The sequence below is a fragment of the Parus major genome, chromosome 1 (genome assembly GCF_001522545.3).
Source record: "Parus major isolate Abel chromosome 1, Parus_major1.1, whole genome shotgun sequence".
In the NCBI taxonomy this organism is placed as follows: Eukaryota; Metazoa; Chordata; class Aves; order Passeriformes; family Paridae; genus Parus; species Parus major.
In genome coordinates, this window is record NC_031768.1 from 102731143 (window position 1) to 102758188 (window position 27046).

The 27046-nt window shown below is 36.6% G+C and overlaps 1 long non-coding RNA gene across 2 annotated transcripts in view; it reads right to left on the minus strand.

Moving 5' to 3' along the window:
• Positions 1 to 27046, minus strand: part of LOC109022696 — a 225364-nt gene that overhangs the window by 52161 nt on the left and 146157 nt on the right. For both annotated transcript variants that reach the window (XR_004499659.1, XR_004499660.1), the window contains one exon: positions 12274 to 12327. This is a non-coding gene — a long non-coding RNA (uncharacterized LOC109022696). The remainder of the gene's footprint in view (positions 1 to 12273; positions 12328 to 27046) is intronic.

The window sequence follows — 27046 nt, forward strand, 5'->3', positions numbered from 1 at the left end:
AAATTAATATAGTATTTGCATACATTTTCAGTCACAATGTAAAGCCTAATCTTGAAGTGTTTGTAAACCAAGCATATCACAAGAAATAGAATTTTCACCAAAAAAGGCTTCCTACCACAGTGCTATTTTGTTTTAACTTCTTTTTGTGATTTTCACTCTGAAAACTTTTTTTGGTTTGTTTTTTTTTTTTGCTGTGGGAGAAAAAGTATACATTGCAACTTTCTATATAATAAACTATTTCCTTTCTTTATTTTGGCAACTTTGTCCCAAAAAATCAGTGCCTCTTGACTGAATGTGGTATGACAAGCCCCCAGTCACTTTAAGCATTAGGGAGTTACTTGCCAGCAGTGCAAGTTCTCTTCTACAGGTGTCTGTTTTATCCTGAGCTCCTCTGCAGGTACTGCAGTGTGTGTGTGTGTGTGTGTGTGTGTGTGTGTGTGCATTCAGACACCTGTGTAGTCAAAGAACCCCTGAGAAAATATTGCTTGGCAATGGGATGCATGTATTGCTCTCTTGAGTACAGTGTATGACAGAAAAATATTTCACCTCTCTCACATCCCCCATCTCTCTCTCATGAAGCCCTCTTTGGAATTAGGTTCTGGACACAAGAGAGACTAGGATGGATTTGTGGGTGCTGTAAAAAAATTAAAGCTCTTTACATATAACAGTAACACAAGGTAAGTAATAATTTTTTTCTAATTTTGGCATTGGCCATTGCATCCCCATAGCACTGTAAGAAAGTGCAACTAAAAAAACTCACTTGTGGAGAGGAAGGGTGATTGATAAGCTGCTGCAGTTGAGAAAGCAGATTCTACTACTGATATCATATTGTGCAATGTAAATCATAAAGTCTGCAAAAGTCTTTATGCAGAAATCAGTCCAGCTTCAGGTAAGGTTAAACTGTGAGTTCCTAGGGTACTACACAAATAGGATGCTTGAAAATTGTGATGCAACTACCTGTTGATAACATGCCCAGATGTGAATGCCTTTTCCACCTATAGTCTGAGTTACACTACTTTTATCTGACCTCTTAAATATCTCAGGTCACTCAAATCAGCAAATAATTTGTATTACAACTAGGAAAATAGGCTTTGCCTTTACAGGATTTGTGAAAACATGATTATAAACTGATTTACATAAAAATTCAGCACAGGGTTTATATGATCCCTGGGACTAAATCCCAGCCATGTATTATTTTCTGATTTAAACTTATAGCAGGCTGAACACTGGTATTTCAGATGCTGTGCCCTTTCTAGTTATAGAAAATTTGCAAAATGAAACATCCATTTGATATTTGACATAATTCTGAACTCTGTAATGGCCATAAGAAAGCCAGTTGCAACCTTTACAAAATAACCTGCGACACAAAATAAAAACCATGCCAGATCATCCTTTTCTCAACACACTTCAGACTCATTTTGTATATAACAGGTTTGTAAACAATTAGAAATGGGTTAATATAAACTAATCAATTAATTTCAAAGTCTGATACAGATGAAGAACTAACCATTTAATTAACTGGGCATTTCCTTAACACATACTGTGCATGGGTATTTTAAATATATAAATTTAGAAATTCTTCAGAGAATCTCTTCATTGAAGCAATTACTATAAACCAAAATTTTCTTGGACATTCCTGCAGAAACTCACAAAAATGCATCAGGACTGCAGATGTTTTTTGAATATCATAAAACTCAATTTATTTGGTAGAAAGAGTCCTTTCAATTCTTTAATATATTTCTAAGCCATAGTTTTCTAGCTTGTGTTTATTTACAGAGGTGACTCAGCCTGACTGCTTATACATTTTCAACTTTTTTTTTCTGGGCACTAAATACAGTTTTATTTTTGTGGGTTTTTTTTAGGGTGAGACTGGTTTTTTTTGTTTGGTTGATTTGGTCATAGTTTTGGTTTTCTGAGGTTTTGGTTTGTTTTGGTTTTTCTTTCTTACTTGTTTTTTCTATTTTACTATTTGTTTTTCTTTTTTAGATTAATTGCATTTGCTTAGTCTCCCTATAAATCTTCCTTTGAGTATACTCTGATTGCAGTTTGTCTGGGTACCTCTGCAGCATCACTTGGTGAGAACACAAGGTCACAGGTTTCCCAGGTACAACAATCCTTTCTGGGCACAGGAGCATTTAACAAAGGAAAGGGGCTCCAAAACTCCATCTGCCCTGGGAATAACCTCACAGAAGAGCTAAAAAGATATTATATTCTGGATTTTTTTTTCCTTTCCAAATAAAATATTGAGTTGATTAAAATCCAAGAGTTGAAAATTCTGGCGTTTTCTCTAGGTTGTAATATAATATAATACCTTCAAACAATCTGTCAGACTTTTCTGAAATACTCTTGAAACAGATACCAACCTTCATGGATCCAACATCAACCTCTTGATAGCCTAAATTTCCAAAAGTCTTTGCTGTGGTAGCCAGCACATGTCAATGTGGGTTTTTTCCACCCAAGTAGATTTCATTTTCATTACTGCTCTTTCCTCCTCTCATTTAGTATATACACATGCAGAATATTTTAATATTTAAGCACATTTTCACATTTTTTCTAGTCCTCCTTCCCCCAAGCCTACAGGTCTCATCCTGCAATGGCAGAGTGCTGAGCAACAATCCCATTGTGTAATGCACCACCAGAAAGTAATCAGATATTATGATGATAAGAGAAATATAATAAACTATGTGGAATAAAGTGAATCATTATCAGTTCTGATCTTCATTCCCAATTTGGAGTTTTGCACTTTGAAGGAATTTATTTCCTGGAAGTACATCTATGATGTAGTATTTAAATGACAGCATCGTTAACAGAAATTATTTTCTTCGTTATAATCAAGTCTATTGTATTGATAACAACTTCTAGGAATATTTAATTTCCATTCAAACATTTAACCACACAAATACCTACTCTCTATGCTAATATGAGGTATACTTTATCTGCTTGTTATGCTAAAAAAGTTGTGTTCAGGGAAAAATATACTGCTCCATAATCCATGTGGTCTCTATTTCATAATTTCTCAGTCTCTGTTTCATAATTTCTCATTGTTAAAATGTTTTATTTGGATTAGAATGTACATTTGATCTTTTTCTGTTTACTTTTTCTTGGTGGAATCTAATATAATCTAAATATTTTCTTCCTCCTTTTCTCTTCTCTCTTTAGAGTGACAAATGTACTTAATGATCTAGATTTCTATCACATTTTAATTTTGCCTGATATCTGTCCTTAAAGATTCCTACCTTTTAATTGGAGTACAAAACAAGAAATCTCAGTATATGCATAATAAAAACTTTTTGCATGTCTTTGAATTAAGATAATAGATGATAAAGTTTAAGTAATAACCTTTTATCTATATACTACATGTAGATACCTATTAATTTTTTACATAATTGAAATAATATTAAATAAATATTTTATAGATATTTGCAGATAATAATTTTGTTTGGTTTTATTTAGAATCCATGTGCTTTTTCCAGTGTACCTATTTTCTTTTTTTTCCTAGAGGAATAAGCAGGTTTGTGAGCAATACATTTTTAACAAATTTTGACAGAGAAACATTAGGAATTGTAATGATCCACGTAATATATTTCTTTCAGTTCAGAGATAAAATTCAATCACTTAAAGTGTGTAAGAGGATATTTATCCTGCTTAGGCTGAAAATCCTAATATATCTAACCATGATGTTGCTGGTGATATTTTCATAATATTGCCATTAAAATTATGTGCTTATAGCCAAGACTGTTGGTTAATTTAAGTTTCCAAGCAAGACTTCTCCACTGTCAGTGGATTTCTTAATTCAAATCACTGTGGTGTTTCTAAACTACAATTACTTTTATATAATTTGTCTAAAAGAATGCACTTGAATTGAAGCCTAGAATGTCCCTGTGAGCAGAATGTGAACAATATTCTGCAGTACTTCACAATAAAAATAATTAACAAATGGGGGGAAGAAATCCTAGCACTTCAGGGCACAGGTGCACTGCTATTAATGGGCAGCACTGAACAGAAAAATAGAACACTGATTTTCAGATGCTACCACGATCTACAAATGATTGTTTGCAAATTTTGTCAATTAGTTTGCTTGCTTAGTTGTGTAGAATTCTGGCATTTAAATCCAGGTGATAAGAGCAGTTCCCAAACTCAGATGAACAGGATGTTTGTGTGAGACTGGCTGGGGTGGAGAGTAGGAAGGCATGACCCAAGCCTGAGCACCTAGAATTGCTGCTTCTTTTCCAAAGGGAGTGACACCATCATATGCATAAATCTAAGTCTAAAGTGGGAGTACAAGAAGGACAGAATGATCCATTAAGCCTCTTTTTTTTCCCCATATGCTGCTTAGGGGCAAAACATAGTAGTGCTGTATGCTAGAAACAGCAAAAGCAATTCGGAATCGGCTCCATAGGAAGAAAAAGTTATTAAAAATGTGTCTTTTTTGTACTGCTTGAAATGTATAATCTGTTTTAAAGTGCTGAGCACAATATAAATGCAGATTGTGCTCGATTCTCCTAACCAAAAAGCCTAGTCACAGCGTTATGACAGCTTTATGACATTTAACCATCATAGCATGTGAAAACATGGAAGAGATGGCAGGTGGGAGGAAGTACTTGATATTCAAGAGAAAATATTAATGGATGTGTCTAAAATGTAACTACTTTTTAACATGTCATGCTTAGGAATATTTGCATAATATTATCCTTTAAATTGCAGTGTGTACATATTAATTTCACAGTGTCACTCCCAATAAGTCTGGCATCTGTACATTCAATGGGCCCAGTCTAGCACACTTGCATCTCTTTATCACAGACATTTGGAGTCTCAATTTAATAAATGAAAATCAAAATCAAGACAACCGAGACAGACATGAAGATTTTGGGGAAAAACTGAAAGATCCCAAGCACATCATGTTCTAGGAAACCATGACTTGCCATGTGAAGGCTTGTCCCAAGCTACCTTCTGCCCCTTCCTCAAATATATTAAATATATATTATTATAATTAATATATTAAATGACTCTTCTTCCTCTGGATAATGCCTGTTATCTAAGTACTCAAAGTCCAAAATCTGTTTCAACCTGCAGAAGAGGTGAGTACAGAACAGTTTAAAAATTGGACTATGAAGCTTAAAAAAAGCCCAAACAGAAAACCTCAGTGATGAAGAACAATAAAGCAAAGCACAATGCTGCATATATGCCCTTAGTGCTTGGTGTTATGTAGTTCCTAGCACATTTTTGCCTCTTCCATTCTGCTCTCTCCACTTTTCCCTAGGAAGTACATCATTAGATGCATGTGAAATGTGGCTGTATTCTTTTTTTCTTCAGTTTTAAAAATATTATGCTTTTTATTCACAGAATGAGTCAGGTTGGAGGGGACCACAGCAGGTCATCTGGTACCAGCTCCCTGCACAAGCAGGGTCATCCCAGAGCACAGGGCACAGGATTGTGTCCAGACAGTTCAGTGCTCAATAGAAATAGACAAAAAACCCCAGAGTTGTATGTGTCTGATCTCATTATCAATCTGAACAAAGTCTTCTCTTCTAGATGTTGGCATTTTGGGCTTTAGTTTGATACCTATTTGCAGTGGGAAGCAGGAATTTTACCACAGATCCTGTAAGCCCAGACTGACAATGCCATGATGTTTTTCTTGTACTCCACGCCCCACCATTATAAGCAAAACCACCCTGCAATATTTAAGGTTTCTACTCTGTTTATTCTTAACAGCATGAAGAGAACATTGCAGTCACTGGGACTCAAGGAGACTAAGACACACATATGAGTATGAATTTGAACACCATCATTTTCAAGCAGGTCCCTGCCACCTTAGATCTTCAGAATGACACATGGGGAGCAGATTTAGACCTGTAAATCTGCCATTCACTGGCTTTAATATGTTTTATAACATAAAATGCTTTGTATCAAATGCTTTGTAAAATAAGCAGCTTCCTCAGAACATAATTTCTTCACAGTGTAGCTTCTATTTAAGAAGAATTAGGTCCATCTGCTAAAAAAACGTTTTGTTTTGTTTTGTTTTGTTTTAAAACCATTATAAAATCTTTAGGACATACTAACATCTTAAAAGCAAATTGGCAGGAAAAAGTCTATAATCTTACTTATTTAATTTATTATAGTTAGTCTTTCCAACAGGGCAGTTGTAAAAGGTTGGAAAATATTTTAACTTGTTCTTATCAAGCTATCCCTCCTCATCAGTTCTAGAATTTTCTTCCTTATTATTTACTTAATTTCATTTAAATAGATCAGAAAACAAAGTTTTTAATACTGTGTAAAAACTATCCCCAGAGAGGGTTAGAAAAATGAAGCTGTTGAGAAATCACAAGAAAATTGTAGAACAGCTGTTCACTTTTGCTACATAATATAAAAATGAATAAAAAAACCTTCAGACATAAAAGATGCTATAATAAAAATAGCATCCTGAAGATACCAGTTTAAACTACAAAATAATACTGCAAGTATATTTAGATGAAATTTCCCTTAAATATTCCAGAAACAGCTACTTAAAGCTAAGCCTTTGGACATATGACAGTTTTTAAGATGCTGTAAAAATGAAGCAAGTTATTATCTCATCCAATTATTCATTTTGAGAAAATGCCAAAGCCACAATAGTTAGGTTTCTGCTGTTCCAAGATGAGGTTTGTAGCTCTCAGCTCCTGTAACTTATGACATTCTACTGCCTGGAGATATTTGAGGGTAAAAAAAAATATCACATACACTACCGCATTTTTACATGTCTGACTAATTTCTAAAAGTAGATTGGAAGCTCTCCAGAATGAAATCAATAAGATGTTTCTGCTGAAATCTTAACACTTCAGATAAACAATAATTTATGTTTCATTTGCTACTTCCTTTTCAAAATAAGAAAATATAGAATGAAGAAAAAAGGCATAACAAGAAATTGCCTTAAAGACTTGCTTTACAATTGTTCAAAAGGTGTGAAATTATTTTTTCAGCCTTCCTTCTCCTTGTAGCAACAATTGTAACAATATTACATTGATGATGATATTAAAAGAAAAGAAAATACTTATATTTGAGTCTTGGCTATTCTTTATTTTATAAACAATATTTGAAGTCTGAAGTTAGAATGAGTCTTTGAAAACATCCTCTTTAGCTACTAAGGCTACAAAGTTAAAGAGAGTGTGAAAGGAGGAGTTCTTTCATACTCACACCCAACTGATGAAGCATTAATGAAATTATCAAACTTTGCAAGACTGATGGCAGGAGAGAAAGAGTTGCCAAGTTTGCTGAGAGCCTGACCCTGAAAGTGGCCTCCTGTGCTCATACTGAAATCTGTCAAAATCTGCCTTTGCTGAAAACAAGAGATGAAAACATCTCTGTCTGGATGTAGCTCCAAGAGCAGAGCCCGTGTATGTGGACGCTGAAAACTTTGTTGGAACTTTGCATAAGGAATACTACAAACATTTTAGCTGGTTAGTTAGCTTAAGGCTCTATGGTTAGACTTTCCCAGGTCTACAGACACAGCACAAAAAGTGACACCATGTATTCCACACACATTAGTACCTATTGTTCCAAGGCTCGTATTTAATTTCAGATGACCTCAAAATAATCTTATTTTCCTTCAAGAAAGGAAAGTGGCAGAGCTGCTTGAAGGGAGACAGGGGTTTGGATCCTGACTTCTTAAGTCTACACAGTGGGCCAGGACAACAGTCCTGATCCAAGAATAAAGGCTGGATTTCCCTGCCCTAACCATCTCCCTCCTGAGGAGTAAGGCACACACTCCTTTTATTCTTCAGGGGAGGTTCCTCTCCCCACCAAGGTGAGATCTGCACAGGAGTGGCTGGGTCCACCTAAACTAAAGTTGTGTTTTAACTGTGTGGGTGCAGGATCTGACTCAGCACACATCAAATATGTGGCCAAAGTGAGAGGGAATTTCTGCACCTCCTGCTAGGAAAATGGAGGTTATATGTGTTAACACCCTGAAGAAAGTCACTCAGGAGTAGGAAAAAACTTGGAGAGATTTGCCATACAAGTTGTCCCCAGGATTTAGTATAGCTGACCAGCAGATATTAATACATAAGAAGAGAAAATGCAAATGAATTTGGGACTACTTAAATAAAAATATTGCAAACAAAAATATAAATGCAAAGTTAATATCAGTTCTGGGTCTTCCATTACTGACATAAACTGAAGAGAAATACCCTCATAGCAAACCAAAATGCCACAACAGCAAAACCCACAAGAGACCTTTTCATAATTGCTTGTACTAAAGTTCATATTATTGCATACCTAATCTGAAAAAGAAACAGCCTAACAAATTAAAATCAATCTCAAAAAAGCACATATTCATATGTTCTTGTAACCAATTAAAACAAAGGGCCCAGAAGAGCTGGGCATTATGAAAAATGTCTCTTCATAAAGTTATTTTCAATAGTCAAAATGTTCATCACACTAATTAAAGAGCTTTTTTTTTTTTTCTTTAATAAAACTCTGCCTTTTAATGGACTTTTTGCCCTCACTCAGAGACTCATGGAATTTTGAGTACAAATGCCTACAAAGCCCTAGATTTAGTGAAGAAACTACTCCTGTTTTTCTTATGGTTGCTAATTTTCAGGGACAAACTGAAATTTCTGATTTCATCTGTACTGATTCTGCATGAAACTCATCCCTGTGCACAGAAAGGAACAGACAGTTTTATGCCATACAAGACCTCAGGATAACAATATAGAAACCAGCACAAGAGATGAATCCTGGGGCTCATAAGTCCAGAACTGGGTTTCTGAGAGAGCCAGGACCAGGTATTTACAAGGAGGTTTAAGTGAAGCATAATTAATAGAGAACCACTGGTTTATTTAATTCCAACTTGTATGCCTTTTGGTTCATAGTTTGTGAATAGATCTCCCCTGTATCTGAGACCTGAGTGGAGAGTAATTAGGTGAATCCTGTGCTTTTGTTCAAGTGTAACACTGGCAACCATATTCCATTTGTGAAAATTGTGCATCCAGTTTTCACTTATGGCTGTTCCTTAGTTTGTGCTGTATCTGCAAGTAATTTGATCTGCTACAATAGTCCTAACTTGCTAAACCCTCTGAATATTTCAAAAAGGCACTGTTGGAGTTCAAAAAACTTCTGAAAAGATTGCCATGCCATTTATTAGAACTTTGTTGGAATATACTTTTAAGATATTTTTTTGCCTCAAAATAGTTATTTATTTTTTATTATTTCATACAGAACTCAAATTTAGTACTTGAAATGAAAATATAAGATGCCACCGGTTGCTCAAGAGATGTAAAATGAAAATATTAAAAATTAAGTCTTTTCCTTTTGCATTTTCTGTTATATGTAATTCCTGTTTCTCAATTTGTGTACTGCATTGAAATTTTGTAATAACAATGCAACCATACTTTTAGACGGCTTTCAAAGCCTCTGAGAATGCCAGTAGCCTGACAAACTTTTAAATACAGCTATTTTTCAGAGTGCTAATTCTTGTAAGAATTGTTGCTGATCAGCAATCTATGGAAAATTCTGTTCTTGTGCAGAATTGCAACAGCAACCCAATAATTCAGTCACCAGGCAGGCATGCAGGCTCACAGCATCCTACCCCACAAATATCAACAGATATTTGCAGGGGACATATCAAAAACATGAATAATCTTTAGAGTACTTTGATTTACATTTTAAGTTGGTAATGAGATATGAGAAGTGCCAGATCAGCTTGCATTTCAATACCAGTGTTAAAGACCAGCGCTGCCCTCCCTGTCGAGCTGCTGATCATCACCCATACTCAGCCAAGCCTGTTACTTCATCACAGACATGTTTGTTAGCTGGGATACAACTAATTCATGGAAATATACAGAATACCTGCATATCATGCTCATGGAGCAGAAATATCTATTTTAGCTCTTTTTTTATGCTTCATAAAGCCTACAAACATCATCATTAAGGGCAAAGGAGGCCATAAACGAAGTCAGTAAGGAGAGCAAACAGTTCAGAGAATCACAGAATCATGGGATGGTCTGGGTTGAAAGGGATCTCAAAGATCTTTTGAGCTTGTCCAGCTTGTATGAAACTTTTTTTGGGGATCTAATGTCTGCCTTTGGGCTTGTTGTCTTGAAAAAAATGTCACTGACTGCCAGACACATTTATCCAGAAACATAGACCAGGCAATCTTTGAGAGTTGTGGCCAAAGAAAGAGAGTATGGAAGGTGCAGGGATGGGGTGGGAGAAAATAATTTATTCACAAAAAATAAAGTTTTGATGATAAATTTTATTTCACTATTTTAATTAAAATAATTTAAAAAAATTGTCCTGTCAAAGATATATTTGGCGAAATCTCTCTAAATTGCACTGATTTTTGTTTCAGAAAAATGGTTAATGATATTTAAAGAAACAGAGACTATTAAAAAATAAATTAAATTATCTATTTGAATCAAAATTATTTGTTTTCTTGGATATCTCATATTGATGAATAAACCAATTATAATTCAAAGTCAATCAAAGTGTTACAATTTCATTACAACTTATATCTGTAAGGCAAACACCATGACAAATTCTGCAGGAGACACTTTGATATAAGAAGAAAAAGATCAGACAATATCAACAGCCATCTTTTTGCTAGAGCTGTTAAAGTTACATTAATGGATTAATTTATTTTTGATATTTATATCTTACAATGTTTTGAACAAAATACCATAATAAAATACCAGAGTAATGGATCTTGGAGAAATGAGTAATTTGGATATGCCAAAGATCCAGAAGAAGACAGCAAAGATCTTGGGGGTGAAAATAATATTTTTTTTTTCCTTCTTTGATCAGTTGTCCAAACTTATAATATGAAATTAATTTGAAAAGTTCTTAAGACTAAGATTTGAAATCACTAGGTATTTTTAAACCAAGATTTTCTCCTTCCTTGCAAGGGTGATTGCAGACTAACTTGCAAACAAAACCCAGGAATATCACACTAGGCAAACCCAAAAGGCAGCAGTAGCTGAAACTGACATCCATTTTTTAAAGTACATAAAAGGTATTGGGAGCAATTTGTCTAAAAAAGATTTCAGGAGTAAATCTAAAGTGATGAAATTTCTCTTTTGTGAACTGAGACTGAGAAAGCTTTTTAAGTGTTGGCAGCACCACAGAAAAACCCAATGTCAAGAAGTTAGAGTGATGAGAAGATGATCAAAGAACAGTTTATCTAAATTAAAGGTGAGATCAACAGTACTGATAACGAGGTAGAGCTATGGACTACTTTAACATAAAATAAGAAAAAGACTTGCAAAGGAACACCATGAAATTATTTACTATTTTGTCTGTGTTTGGTTATTCTAGCCACAGCTAACATATCCCTATGAGAATGCACAAAACTTTTAATCTAAGGCAAACCACATATATATATATATATACTGTGAACATAATATTCCATCCAAAATATCAACTTTAATTCATTTTGTCCATATAATTCTATTAAAAAAAGCATTAAAAATGTATCATATTTGTGTAGGCAACATTAAAGCTGTGCTGCATGCAAATGATGCTGCCCAGCTCCCTCATAATAAAAGAGTTGGACAAAAATGGTGTTTTCTGCAAACTACCTACAACAGCAGCCAGCCAAACTGAAATTTCACAGGTAAAACACACAATTTTTCAGCTACAAATTCAGCCTACAAATCTAGGCACAGTAAGAGTGTAATTTTGCTTTACCTTAATTTTTTGGTACCAATCAAACCAGGTCATTACATGTGATTTCATTAATTTCTGAATTGTATTTTGTTAATTTCAGAAATGGTGTTTTTAAATTTCCAAAGCCATCTCTACTTCCCAGCTGTCACTGGAGCATTGTTTTGCCATTCCCATGGTGTCAAAATACCAACCCTGGAGTTCTCAGCAATCGTTTTTGTTTGCAATGCTGAAATACTGGTAGGTAGAGGGAAATTGATAGCAAAAAGAAGCTCCAGTTGTAAGACTTTGAAAAAAACAAAAATCCCATAAATACCAATGTAAAATGTGATGAAACAAGAAGAAAAGGAAAGGAGACAAACAATTAAAGTTCAAGCATCTGGGAAACGTGGTAAATTTTCTAATTGAAAATTATGGACCTCTTAAAATTTTAACTGTTTTGGTTTTGAGTTTTTTTAATCAAAAACCAACAAAAGCCTTTTCAATATATTTATAATAAATTTTGCAAATCTTATTCAACAATTCAGAACACCAATCTCTCAGAATTAGATGTAAAATATTTGGAAAACATTTTTCTTAAAAAAAAAAAAGACATATAAATAAGTACATTAATAAGCATAAATAAGCATATTTGCTTACCTGGCCAATTGAACAAAATTCACTGGTTGAAGCAGAACATATTGTAAAAGACACCTGCAAAGAGGAAAAAAAGCTTCATTATATATTATATATAACACTATATATATATATTTATTATCAATTTATATTTAATATATTTTTAATATATTTATCTCATATTTTTGATGAAAATTTTAGTAATGAGTGGTTAGTCCTTTATAGAAACTACAAGCAGCAAAATCATTCTAAATGAAAAGCCTCCTAAAATTTAGCAGGTCCCTGTTTGTTCAGACAATTCCTGACTGTGTGGCAGGATTACATTTATAAACAGAACTAAACCCAACAGACATACCAAACCATGCTACTCAAAGGAAGGTTTAAGGGTATCTGTTACATAGGTGGTATCAACTTTTGTGTATTTTTATTCAAATCCAAATGTATAACTATCATAACAAAGGATACTCAGATGTTCAGATGGTGAAAAAAAAAGGCATGTATTTCTCATTAAATGCTCTTTAGGGCACTGAAATATACAGAGTTACTGTACTTTCTATAGCATTTCAAATAAATATAATGTCAAAAGAACATTATTAAGACTGTTATGTGATGAATATTAACATCAAAAAATAACAAGTTTTTATTCTTCTTGAGCAACTTTTATTTCTTCAGTGAGTACAGATTATGCTACAGTTGTTAATCACTTGGTCACACAGTATTTCCATGGGAAATCCTCTTCAGCCCATGCACAGACAGACATTCAAGAAGTTCAAGCACTGATATTTTGTGAAATTTCCTTGATTGACCTGTGGTCTGGAGAGACATTAAACAAGTAGTATTCAAATCCTCAGAGAAAAATATGATAATTTTGCTACGGTCCATATATTCTAATCATGAATGCTTTTGACTGTGTTGCAAAGACTGCACAGCTCAAGTTCAGCAAATTCCTTTGCAGGAATAACATTGTGCCAGATGAGTACCTCGGTGCCAAGAGATCAGGCTGAAAAATGAATACTTAATTTGTGTCACACAGGCTCATTTCTTTCAGAGGACTCAGCATTATACCAGATTTCATATATTCAAGGCCCTGCTCAAAGGTTTCAGTTGCAAAAAAACACCAAGCAAATTGAAAATAATTTTCTTGATAAATAAATATCTAAGAAGTGTGTTTGGATTGGAAATAATCTTCAGAAATTCTGTTAGGAAGAATGATATCTGCCAACCACTATCTCCAGCTCCAGTGCTGGAAGATGCAGATGATCCTCCTCAAGGACAGGGAACAACTGACAGCACATGCCATCCTTTCTTCATACTGGTGTGACAGAAGGGTTTTTTGGGACTGTTTCACCAGACATTTATTGACTCCAAAGAAAGAAACACACTTTCAATCCTGGACATTGGAAACTGAGCCTTATAATTGGAAGTGTCAAAAAAAAAAAGGCTCTTGAAAAGGATTATGGTGACACAGAAACACAGTGAAAGCACCTCTCTACCAGTCATCTGAGAGAGCAAATTTCTGGCATATGGAACATCATTCCATGCATGTGTGTTGGCCAACAAGCCTTACATTTTTCACTAAAAGGGAAACCATTGGCTATGATGCTGAGAATTTTGGAATGAACCAGTAAACAGCAACAAGAAAAGGCACAATGTGCAAACCCAGTCAAATCAGCCCAGTATTCAGCCAACCCTAGAGTACATCTTGCTTAAAGGTTTATCTTTGTTATATTGGCATCTTCATGGTGAAGTCAGGCTAGTTGATCTTAATTCAGAAACTGTGACTTAGGTCAAACAACATTGAACTGAAAGGGTCATGTCCTCACCATTTCCTCAGCCCATCTGCCTGTTTGTGACTTTTGAGAACATCTATCTCATTTCAGGAAGATTTATCATGGGAGTCCTAACCACAGCCCTGGTACTGGATCTGCACCACTGGACTGTGCAAACTGTAAATAAAACAGTTTTTCTGCTCAGATCTAAGAGCAGGAAAAGAGTTTAACAGCAAGAGAATTTGAGCAAATGCAAAAAACAGGAAAAAGATGACTGATGATGGGATAACAGATAAAAAAATCTGGTGAGTGTGCTTTTGCAAGATCTGCTGTACATAATCCTTTATTCTGAAGTCCTACATTGGAATGAGTTTTACTATTAAAAAAACCAACCAAAAAGCCCCAAATCTAAAAACAACAGAAAACACAACCAGAATCTGTTCTGTTTAAGAAAGCCATGTTTGCATGAGAAGGGCTGTCACCATGTGCACTAAAAGACAACAACCTTTGCCAATGACTGTCCATCTCCCTTTTTTCCTGACAGTGTTGTTGGGTCACCAGTTATGTCCCACCAACCTCAATCACTCATGGTTAGACCCCCAAATCAAGCATGGATGCTCTTGATCATTACATTTGTTTCGTATTAGAGACCAAACTATCTTTCCTTGTTAGACTTGTGGGTACTTCTGCTGTTCCTTTCAGTAACAACGTGATGTGCATGATAACTCGCAAGAGTAAACGCACTCATGAGACATGGGATGCACTTTGCAGATTTGGCCAGGTCTCACAGCTGTGATGGCCACTCATCCCTGCTGATGCTGACACTTCTGCCATCACTCCTGAACCAGACAAAATCCCTGAACCCAGGACTCTTCTCAAGGAAAAAAAATGCAGCAGCTCCACTTCACTCATATATTGCGTCACAGCCTGTTTCAGAGCAAAATATACTGCTCACTCCTCCTCAGTTAACTTATCTCTGCATTGCTTAGAGGAAACAATTTCAATTCTTTACCTTCTAGTGAATCACAGTTATCCCCACTTGCTCTGGAGGAACATGCATCATAAAGAGGCTAATGAAGGACAGAGTATTTTAACTTGTGCTGAGCTCCAAGCAAGAAATGAAGCAAGTTTCCCTTTTAGTTTCCAGACACAGTCACCAAATTCTTATTTTCAAATTCAGCACATATGATGTAAAAAGCATCAAGTTACAGGAACAATTATGCAGTTCTAAAGATACAATTTTCACAATCCCTTTAGAGGAGAACAGTGTTTTTATTATCTTTTTATCACTCAAACATTTAAAATTAATCCTATTTTATGCATATTAATTTTAAGTCATAACGAGATTTGGAAATGCATTGATTTCAATGGGAGTTAAGAGCTAAATATCTTTATATGGAGCCACAGCCTCCATCCTATTAAATATCTACATTTATTGTCTGCACACAAATCATTATAAAGCAGGCATTACCCAAGAAAGAACACAAAAGCAAGAGAAAAGCCCAATTAACAAGGAATTCAATGCAATTATGGAAGTTCGGAAGTTGCCTGGGGTGGTGTTTGCCTGCAAATCATTGGGGAAAGATGAAAAGGGAAGAGTTTGTTTCATCCCCACTTTCAAAGTATTATTTTCACTTCAGGTCCACATTGTTAATTTTTAAACCTGAAGTATCAGGACTTCTACAAGTCATGGGTTAGGAACAAAGATGCCATTATTTGGGTTTCTGGGGGATCTTTATTTTGCAACACTCATCAGGGCTGAGGTTACTTTTATCAGTAGCTGGGGTTCTTGTTTGTACATAATTAAACTGGTTTTTTCTGACCCTAGTCCTGTAGACTAAAATCAGCTCAGCACAAACAATCCTGGAATGCACATTTTAATGCCTGAACTTCTTCCATCCCATTCCACACCCATTTATGTGAAAATGGACAAGAAATAAGAACAGAGGGCCCACAGAAATGCACACTAGATAATTAAAGACTTTGGGAAGTATTAAAATCAACCTTATTTTATTATTATTCTGGATTCAAGTCTTCTGATAAAAAATGGCTTTGTACATCCTCCACCAAACCATGGATAAAAGAAATCTATCAGTTTAGATTCCTGCATAAAGAAGTTGTGGAAACAGGAAGCATCTCAGTTGAATACCTTTGTGGTAGCATCAAGGCATTTCAGAACAGCACAGAATTCATTGCACAGTGTTTTTATGGTCTTTTTTTTTTTGTATAACATTGCAATGGACTTCACACACCTTAACACCAGCAACACACTTGTCTGGTTACAAACACAATAACAAATATGTCCAGTGAACTTTGAGGGCTGCAGATTCCTGCCTTTCATCATGCAACTGATTTAACCCCTGTGTCAGCTACCCACAGCTTTCCAGCTTGGAACTGGGCTCCTGTTCTCAAGCTGGGTTCAGATATACCATGATACATCACTCTTGGGGTCATGATGTTTATTTTCCTAGTTTTTATTTGTAGCACTTCCCTGGAATACAACCAGTTAAACCTAACAAGCCTTCCCAGGGTACCCCTGGTGCTCCTCGGACACTGGCAGCTCTACTTAACAAACTTAGGTATTTCAGGAGGAAAAGGCTGATAATACTTGAGGTGGTAATAAGTGCATGCAAAAATAGCTAATAAAATCCTCTAAATTTCATCAAAAATGCTGACAATCATAGAATTTAAATGTTAAAAATAATACCCCTTTTTTAATGCATGTTTCCAGCTGAACAGAGTCAATCTGAAAAGACTGAGAAGTCATATTTAATTAAAAAAAGTCATGAAGAAATCACCTCAGATTAATACCTCACCAATACCTCAGATACTAATAAACCTGGACTGGATAATTCTGTAGGCAAAATGGTATTTTTTTATATTTCAGGTAAATACTAAGGTATGACAGGAACCAAAATCTCTTTCTTTCTCATGCATTTGTGTGATAAAAACCACAAACTATTTAGAGGTATTTTCATTATATCAATTTTCAAATTTCTAAAAAAAAAATAATTTTCTGAATAATAAAATATACTCAGAAGCATAATCCAAAAAAATGAATCAAATGTTTTGTTAAACGGATTTGAGTACTTCAAGTTTTTTGCAAATTATGACTGATTTGGGGGTAAAAACTTAACTCTTCTTTTTCCAGTGAGATCTATTCTACTTTGTAAGGCTTCAAGTTCACTCCAGTCCATAAATCAGGGGTAGAACTAGACTCAAACATTGGCTTTGCTAATTGCAGTCAGGTTCCTACAACAATACACAAGCAATGACAAACTTATCAATATAAAGTTATATAACTGTTTTTGTTTTGTCATTAGTAGTTTCACTCACTGCTACACAAAGAAAGGACAAAGTCTTTTAAGTCTTTTTTCCTCCTAAAATATTTAAACCAGTATTGATTTTAATATATTTGGTAGGGGTTGAATTGCACTGTAAACTCATTTTAGCAGAAAAAGAGAGAAGTAAAAGCTCCACTGCATTTGGAGGAGGATTGGAAGGCACATCCACACCTCCCACTGAGTCAGCATTCCCTGCAGTTCACTCCCCATGGCAGCTACTTTGAGGGGCACCCAGAGCAGATCTAGAGCCAGGCAACACCCTTGGAAATCACCCTCTTCCTCTCCCTTCAGTAGGCAAACAGCAAATTTCTGCTTTCCTCCTGTTCCCTGCAGCTTCTCCTGGGTCTGCAGCGTCTTCCGATGGAGAAGAAATCCCTCATCCAAGTGCTAGCAGGAGGCAAAAATATCCTGTTCCACACTGGTGAATACAAAATACTACACAGGAATAGTAGCTCACAAACTGATCTTAATTTCCTCACTATAGGTGCAGAGCAGCTTCATTAAACCATACACCAGAAGAAACAAAGCACATCCCACTCAGTTCTGGCTTACTACATTAGCATTTCTTTTAGATTAAAAAAAAAAAAATCATCAAAATAAACTACCCAAATAAAAAAACCTGCAGAACAGAAAGCACTATATTAGTTATATATCTACTAGAGTAATTTGGTTAAGATTTTTGGTGCTATTCCAGTTGAGCTTTGTTGTTTGTCTTGTAACATTTTTTTAATGAATGGAAAACTGAATTTCAAGGAACAGAAAAGCCACAAGTTGCATAACAATGGCTGCAAAGTGGATTTTTAAAAAATTCATAATAGGTATAATTAGTCCAACAGAAAATAATCACATTATGTTTTAGTGCATCTTTAAAATGTTCCAGATGTTTTATGCTTTCAATATTTATTAATGTATTTACTTAAATCCTTCATAAACAAGGTTTGTACAGGAATAGTACATAGACCAGAGAGCTAAATGCCAAATTGTTCATTATTTCACTAGTGTGACTGAACAGGAGAAATTTATATTCTGTTTGCTGCTCATCCCCTCAAACAAACCAAACAAAAACCTCAGCTAGCAAATCAATCCGAATGTACTGTAATACAGGAGGTGAGATGGGATGACATGTCACTCTATACTTTTGTTTTTTTCCTATGAAACTGAATGGTCTTAGCAAAGCAAAGAAAAGCACAAAACAAGGAAAAAAACCTCTAATCTCTGAGAATCTCAAAGATAATTCTTGAAAATGTCATCTTCCAAATCCAGTCAGATACTCTCCGTACTTACACTTTATCCTAAAGATTATTCTCTACCTTAAAATTTTGATATCTGTTCTTAGAAAAATTCCAGCTCATCTTTCCTGGTACAGCTCTAGTATTCCTGCTGCTTTTCCTTTTTGTTGACTGCCTCATCTCTCAGGCTTTTTTCACACAAGTCACATCCCCCACCCATAACTATTTTTACATCAGGAGCCTGTTGCCTCCATGGCCAAAGACTTACTTACGATGCAGTTTGTGCAATCCTGACTGAGGAAGAAGCCGTGGTTCTGTCGCCCATGGGCAGCCTGGCTCCCTCTCACAGCCAGCCCCAGCTCTCCTCCCGGGGCCCAGAGCAGACAACTGCAGCTGGTGGAATTTACAGCACCACCGTGACCTCTGCCTTTAACCTTGAGAGAGCTCTGTTATCTCTAGAGCACCCTTCTTCCTTCTGCTAATACAGACAGAATCCCTGCAGAGGTTTTTCAGCTGGAGAGAAGTATTTCAATAATTGTTCTTCTTCTTACTATTCTAATACAGAAATTTTCTCACACAAAATGTTTGGGTTTTTTTTGCTGCACACTAGAAATGTTCTGATTTCTAATCCTTCTGTGGATGGATCCACAGATGTCCTCTGCACAACTTCATCCACAACATTAGTGTTTTACTAGTTAAATACAATAAATTGACATCAGTATTTCAGTAGCTGCTACTGTTACTATCTCCCTCTTCTCCAACATATTCTCCCTCTCCTTTTCCAACTCCCCTTTTATGTCTTGAGTTATAGCAACAGAAGAAAAATCCTTCTGTTGTTGCATTCTGTTGCCTGAGTCTCTTCCATTTTTTGTTCCTGTATATCTGACTTCCAAAAGAAGCATCCATGCTAGAAATATTGCCCCTTATAAAGTACTTGTGTTGCTCCTCTACTTCCTCCTCTATGAATGGAGAATTTTCTAAGAGCTTTCTCTCATTCCTTAGCATCTTCTTGGACCAAGCAATTCAATAATTTTCAATGTAGGTCATGTCAAGGCACAGCTCACAGAACTGCCTTCCTCCAAGAAGTGTCTCTTGGCTCTTGCACAAGAGCAGTTCAGTGCATTGCTGATATTTCCATCCTCTAAGGTGCATTGGGCCTCTGTCTACCAAGATATTAATGAATCCCTGGTGCATGGATACAGCATAATATACACATTCCAGCCTAAACTGTGCTTTGAGGTACTTAGACAAGCTTCATTGCTATATAAGCCAAGCACTTAACAAGCTTTAGGTATTTATGCCCACAACAGCCCTGTAAGAGATCCCTATTTTTACCTGATGGGGAACTGAGGCATAGGAAAACTACTTATGCTACTTAACATCAGGATATCTGTGATAGCTCAGGAACCACGACTAAGTCTCTGATAACCCAGACTATCTGTCTAGGTTACTAGAATGCCAATCTAAAGACCATTCCTCCCACTTCCTGAGTGATAAGGGTTCAGAAAATCTTATGCAGATTTTCTCCTGCTGCCCTTGGAATATTCTGTGCAGAAATGAGCTGTCTTGTCTGGCTTGAGAACAAAAACTGGAGTGTCTTTTCCTCCCCCTGTATACCTTTAGATGGAAATTGGTGAGCCAGTAGTATTTTGCTGTGTGCAGCATTTTTATGTCTTTCATACAAAAATTTATGTTCCTATAGCTATTAACATATGCAGTTAAAGAAAAGCAAAAAAATCCAGAATAAAGGGGAGAAGAAAGAAACATACTATGTGTGGTTTCTGTACAGAATTCCAAAGCAACTGTGAAATCCATGCTATTTTATGTACCATCTTATTTCTTCTAATTCCTTGGGAAATTATGTCCTGTTGCACCATACTGTTCAACACCCTTGGTCAAAGCTTTCATCAAATAGGGAGCAAAAAATAAAAATTCTAAGCATTTCTGTATTCAGGACAGTGATACCCACTTTCTCTACTGAAGACTGGGATTTTCTCTCTGCACCTGAGTCTGTTTAAATGAGATAGCTGCACTATATCATGAAGAAATACTGCCTACATAGAGATAGCAGCCAGAGGTAGCCACTATGACTTTGCCAGTACAACTCCTCAGATATAGAGTTATTACAAATTATTATCTCTATCAGACAGGTAAGTCTGCTGAAGTGAGGGGAAGAGACAGGAGAATGAGGAGGAAAAGGTGATGAAGGCAAACACTACTTGTAAATCATGTGCCTAATGCAGACAAAATCATAAATAAAAATGATTTCCAGTGAAGCAGTAAAACTGCAGGAGATAAAATGTTTTTGTTCCTCATTAAACAAGATTTCTGTTTCCTAGGACTAAAACTGTAAAACTTCTATATCCAAGCTTATATGAGCTTCAAAAAAAAAAACCAAATATTTTTTTCCTAAATAGCAGCAAGTTTATTAAACAGGATATCTGCTTCACTGATACTAACTACCTTCCACATCCCATGTATTGAGCTAGTCATCCTCAGTCTATTGTTTATTCTCTAAGCTTTTCAAGGTAAGATGAAAATAATACCTGACAATGGGGAGTCCTTTTAAACAACTGCATCTATATTGGTTGTTTGGTCCTGTTCCCATAACAAAGCACGGTTTGTGTACAGCTGAAACATCTCTTACCTAGTTCACTTTATCATTTATAACCTCCTAAGCAATATCAGGAACGTTGAAAATACCAGCTTAAAATTATATCATAGGAAGAGGAAAAATGGCAAGCTGTGATCCAGGGAAGAAATAACTATCTTCCTAACTCATTTACTATGATCATGAAACTGTTTTTTATACAAGAGTAAAAAATATTACTGTAATGATCAAGAGGAAGTTTTGAGATCCATTAACACCTATAAGTACTGTAGCAGCAAATATTCTTTATGATAATCTATAGGAGCACCACTGCTGCACTGCTGGGGACACATTATACTTTTATAATGTACAGAGACACATTATATTTTTATAATGTACAGACAAGTGAGTTGTACCAATATATGTTATCCCTTGTTTCCATGTACACATCAGAGCCCCATTGTCCATTTATGTATAATAGATCTAGATGAAATTAGCCCAACTCATGGATGTGTCCCAAGCTGCAGCTTTTAAACTGGGCCACACTAAACCAAAAGAGAAAAAAAAACCCACTTAAACATTTAAAACAAGCATGCATGTTGTGCAGTCTGGCACAATTAAACCATAACACAGCCATGGATGGTATTCTCAAGTACCAATGCACTAAAATATATCTATCTAGTTTGATATATCTTACAGATGGTGATATTTTGCCACAGCAAGGAGATCTTGGCAGGGAAGCACAGAAAACAATAAAAACTGAAGCTTTTACAATGGGATTTTCAGAAACTGGCCTCCATGTTTGAAGATAGTCTGGAAGTAAAGCCTTTAATTTCCTCTGTAGCTGTTGCCAAGAACACAAAAAGCCTTGAAAGGAGGAGATGAATGAAGTGGATTGTGGAAGGTAAGGATTTGCAGCAGCAGGATTGTCTGGTGTTGTCCCATGGCAGAGGAGACACTGAAGTTTGGTCTATTTGCAAAAATCTCAGACTACTGAAAGTAAAGCTAACTACTAATCCCCCCTCAATACATTTGCACAGGCTAGTGCTCTAGGGTACTCAGCCTTGCAGCACTCACAAAGTCCTTGTAGAAGTGCAGTCACATCTTTGTGACTTACGATTAACTTTCTGTGATTCCTATTTATTTACAAAACAACCTTAAGAGGGCCAAGGAAAAGGAGATTGTGTGACTCAAAACTAGCACCAAGAAAAAGCTGGACCTCAATCAGCAAAAGGTTCTCCTTGCTTCCAGTGTGACCCAAACATTGCTGCTGACCCCTTAGAAAAATTCCTGTCTTCTGCATCTTCATCCTTTGTTCACTGGGGGTGGGGGCTGCAGGGGCAGAGGCCAGGGACAAGGGGTTGCCAGGGCAGTGTGGTGCCAATCTCTCTCCAGCCCCTTCCTGCAGCTCCCAGTGAGGTCCATGTGGGATAGTGGTTGCTCATTCCTGTTGCAGTAGTAAGATTTTCTCCTAACACATTCCCACTCCTCCTGGGAGAGAGGAGCCAGAAGGCATGGTGAGTCACTGCTGCCTACCTGCATGTCCTGTGGAAGCACCACTTTGCCTCATCCTCCTCACAGGAGAACTGGTAAAATCCCACGTGATGCCTGAGAGATTTCCACTTTCCAGTCTCTTACTGAAAGCAGAATTTTTCCTCTAGAAAGAAGAGCAACTGTGCACAGTTTGGTGGTTTTTGTGGTTTGGTGGGCAAGGCAAACATAGGAAGAAGGCCTCCAGCCCTCTGTGGTCTTCCTTGACATTCTGACCAAAAGCTGCTGGTAGCCTGTCAGATATCACAAGATAAACCCAAAAAATCTTGTAGGATTTAAAAACAGAGAAGAAAACATATGCATATTTCTGCTCATGCAAGGCAGTACACAAGCAAGTGGGGAAAAAAAAACCCTATAAGAACTTCCGAAGTTTTTATTCATTTTTATCTATTGGTAAAAGAAACCCACTGCACTATCATTAAGAGGAAGGTCTTTGGTTTGTGTGCTCCAAAAGGTTCAGTAGTCCTTTGATCAAATAGGACTGGGAATCACTGCTATAAAGCAATCATCATGGCAGCAGCAGAGAACCTCTCCAGTAAATTAGATCTTCACTATACAGCACCAACTCAACTGAAAGGAGTTATTTGCTCTTCAACCCACTCTTTAATGTGGGTTTTTTTTCCTTTTAAAAATGTTGATAGACTGAAAGAATGTTTTATAACCAGCATTCTGCTGCTGGTAGTGGAAATACTTTGTGAAGACAAGCTCTGGAATCTGTGTTGGGAGATAGTCTTTCCTTTAAGATACTCATTTACTGAGGATAATATTTTTGAAAGCCAGCTCATCATATCACAGCATTTCTCTTTTCATTTTCTTGACCATTTTATGTTCAAATAAAATTGTTCAAATGATCTCATCAGCTCCTGGTTTTTTTTGAGGTTTTTTTTTTACATTTTTAGTTTTTATCTTTATTTTTATTCTATTTCTTAGGTCCTGAAATAGTAAACATTACTGTTATCATAAACAAGTAGCCGCCCTGTTATTTGTCCATAAGCAATCTAGTCCCACTTTCCTTGTGACACGTCCTAGGTTAAGGAAGAAAGATAAAGGTTAAATGAAGTAATGAAAAAAGGGATTTTTTATCTTGATTTTAACCTACATGAGCTCTTCCCAACAGCCATTGGACAGCCCTTCATCTTCCAGGCTGTAGATGCTTGCAGGAAAACACTGCCCACAAGGCAGATGGGCCCAGCCACACTGAGCAGGGTGGTGCACATCACATACTGAGACACACAGGTAACAAAGGGGGGGAAAGCTGCTACTTTTTTGTGCAACACAACATGAATGCCTTAAAATCTGCCCAGAGCTCATCAGAGATGGCTGGAATTCCAATACTTTCTCCAGTGAGTTGCTCAATACCTTTTTCCTCATTCTGCAGTAGATGAGAGCTTTTTAAAAAATGAGCAAGCATGACTCATTTTTATGACCAATGCACCATTCGCAAAACGCTTTCCAACCAGATTGCAGTTCAAATAAGACATGTGTATTGTTGCAAAACAAAATATGCTGGCTGAACAGAATGTATTCATCTATATTAGTTTTTCTTTCTAAATCCAGCACACTGGGAGCTAAATTAATCTGCTGAGTGCTAAATTCATCTACTGAGAGCTACTGTAGATTCAGGGAAATGTTTTGAGTGCTGTAGCAAACAAGTCTCCCTCACTCAGGAGCCCTCTGTGGGCTGTTAGTGTTTTAACCATTTTGTCTGCTTCCAAGCAAGGGAGCAGCTGATAGACAAGGGAAATGCTCATTGATTTGCAGGGGCAGCACCACAGCCAATCAGCCCTAGAACGAGGCACAAGCACGAATCTCTCCAACTATGCATATTTATATGCAGCTGTCGTATCTCCAAGTCTCCAGTGAATACTGAGTGCTTGTGTGGCCACCAAGACACACAATGCTACCCTGCAGCCTGTTCTCACTTCACTGTGGTAGGGGAAGATGGAATATGCAGAAACACATTTCATTTTCCCTGGCTTGGCTACCCCAGGAAATTACCTAATACAGGTACAGTGTAACTGCATAAATTCTTAATCCAGAGGCATTTTCAAAGGGCTAGAGGAAATAAACATCTTGCAAAAATGTATTTCCAGTAGGGTAGGCTGAGCCACAACAATTTTTACAACAAAAGCGTCTTGCCAACAGCATCGAAAAGGCCCATGGTACTGAAGGAAGGGTAAGGGAAAGAGCCTTCCCTGGTGCTACCGTGGTGATGCATGGGCAGCACCCAGGGATGTGTCTGTGAATGGGACTCCTCAGCTCAGAGCTGGGGCACAGAGGTTAGGAAGAGTGTCAGGGTGTTTTCCTTTTGGTTTAGCGAACTCCAGGACTTGAAAACATACCCCAAAAAGAGAGGTCTGTGGAGCTGAGAGCAGTCCAAGTAGAGATGCAGGTAGAGAAATTGCTCTGTGAAAAGGAAAACCCAGCAATCTGACACTTACAGGGAGGTTGGTGAAGTAAATGTACCAAGGATTCAGAGGGGACTGGCTAATTATTTTATGGTCAAGCCATTACTTGTTTACTGAAGTAGAATGGTATTTAAAGCTGTCTCTTACAGTCCCCGGGCACGCAAAGCTTTTGCAGACTTCTATCAAAACAAAGAGCTGGAACTCAAACTGTGCAACATCCAAAAGGAATTGAAACAAAACCCACAGCCTCTGCATACAGGTGAGAGGGGCTGCCTCTGGTCTGGCTGCCCACAACTGGCAAATTGGCAAATCCCTAGAGGAAAGTCTATCCTGGGATGAATTCTCCTGGGGTCCTAGATGACACATAAAAATCCCTTCCCTTCTCTGCCTGCTGCTCAGGCAAAGTCACACTTGCAAACCCTAAATGTTGAAATATAAAAGAATTACAAGCTGAAGCCATAAAGAAAAATCATACATATATACATATATATATGTAACATCTCACTGTGTTGCTGAGAATACTTACATTTGCTACTTCCTTGCAAACAAGCCATACTAAGACATAAAAGGGGGAAAAAGAGAAATGGTATTTACAATTGAAAAATAGTACAATTAGGGTTTATTTATTGTAGCAATCACATATAAAGTTAACTCTTACTATGAAATTTTTCTCATATTTTCAGTTCCAAAGAACAATAGAAAAAGGCTTCTACTAAATGCCAAAAGAGAAATCTTCTACCTAGTGTATATAGGCTAAATAAAACTGCTTATCTGAGAAAGATTGTTATAAAAATCTGCATTATTATAAGATCAAACTCCAAGTGGTATTGTATCAAAATGATGAAAATCTTGTATGGATCAGGAAATGAAGCAAATGGACCTATTTTATCTTCCAGTTTATTACTGAAAATGGGTTTTACAATTTGCTGTGCATAGTTAAAGTGCTACCCAGACAAATTACAGCTGCTCTTTTAACCTGAACATGAGATGGCACGGTTCCAGCCAATCTGAAGTATGGTTTCTAGGCAGGATGTCAAATCTCAGCCCCCTGGGTTCCAGAATGATGGATTGAACCTTGAAAGTTGCAACAGAGCAGCATATGTGATTTCTGTACTGTATTTTGATCACTCATGAATATATTAAAACATGTCCATGCATGCTATTCAAAGCTTTGGTTTATTGCTTTAAACTATAATTAAAAAAAAAAAAAAAGAAAAAAGAAAAAAAGGAAATAGGTAAACAAACACGTACTACATATGCAATGCTAATTTAAAGGCAAAAGAACTGTTTATAAATTTGGGATTTTTTCTTTGTTTACTGGTGAGGACATTAGCTAATGATGCCATGAAATGGCACCATTTTAGAAGCCATGCCTCACATGGCTATCAGCATACAGTGCCTATGAATTAAAAAAGAAAAAAAAAGAAAAAAGTGATTAATTTTTACATTATCAACTACTGCTAGTACATAACAAACATTTTAAAAGCAGTTTTTGGCATGCAAATACACTATCTATATATCTATATAAAGTGTTAGATATCAGACACACTCCTCCACCTGCTCATTCTGATGCTCCAAATGTGTCATAACTCCATTCCCTAATTTATTTTCGTCTCTTCTCTATACCTTTTACCTTCAAGAACAGTTTCCCTGAAAAAACTATGATTAATCCAAGGAAAGATTTATCCCAAAGTGCCCCTTAGAAAGCTAGGGGAAGGTGGAGCTTACCAATGTCATGCATGGAAGCTGCTGGGGAGTTCACCCTGACTGTGTGCTTGAGGAGAAGCTCCTTGGGCAGGAAAGTCCCCTGCTCTGTGCTGAGTGTACCTGACACAATGAGGGGCTCCAGGCTCAGGCTCTGAGTGCCACACCAGTACAAAAATACATCTGTTAACAACATCATCAT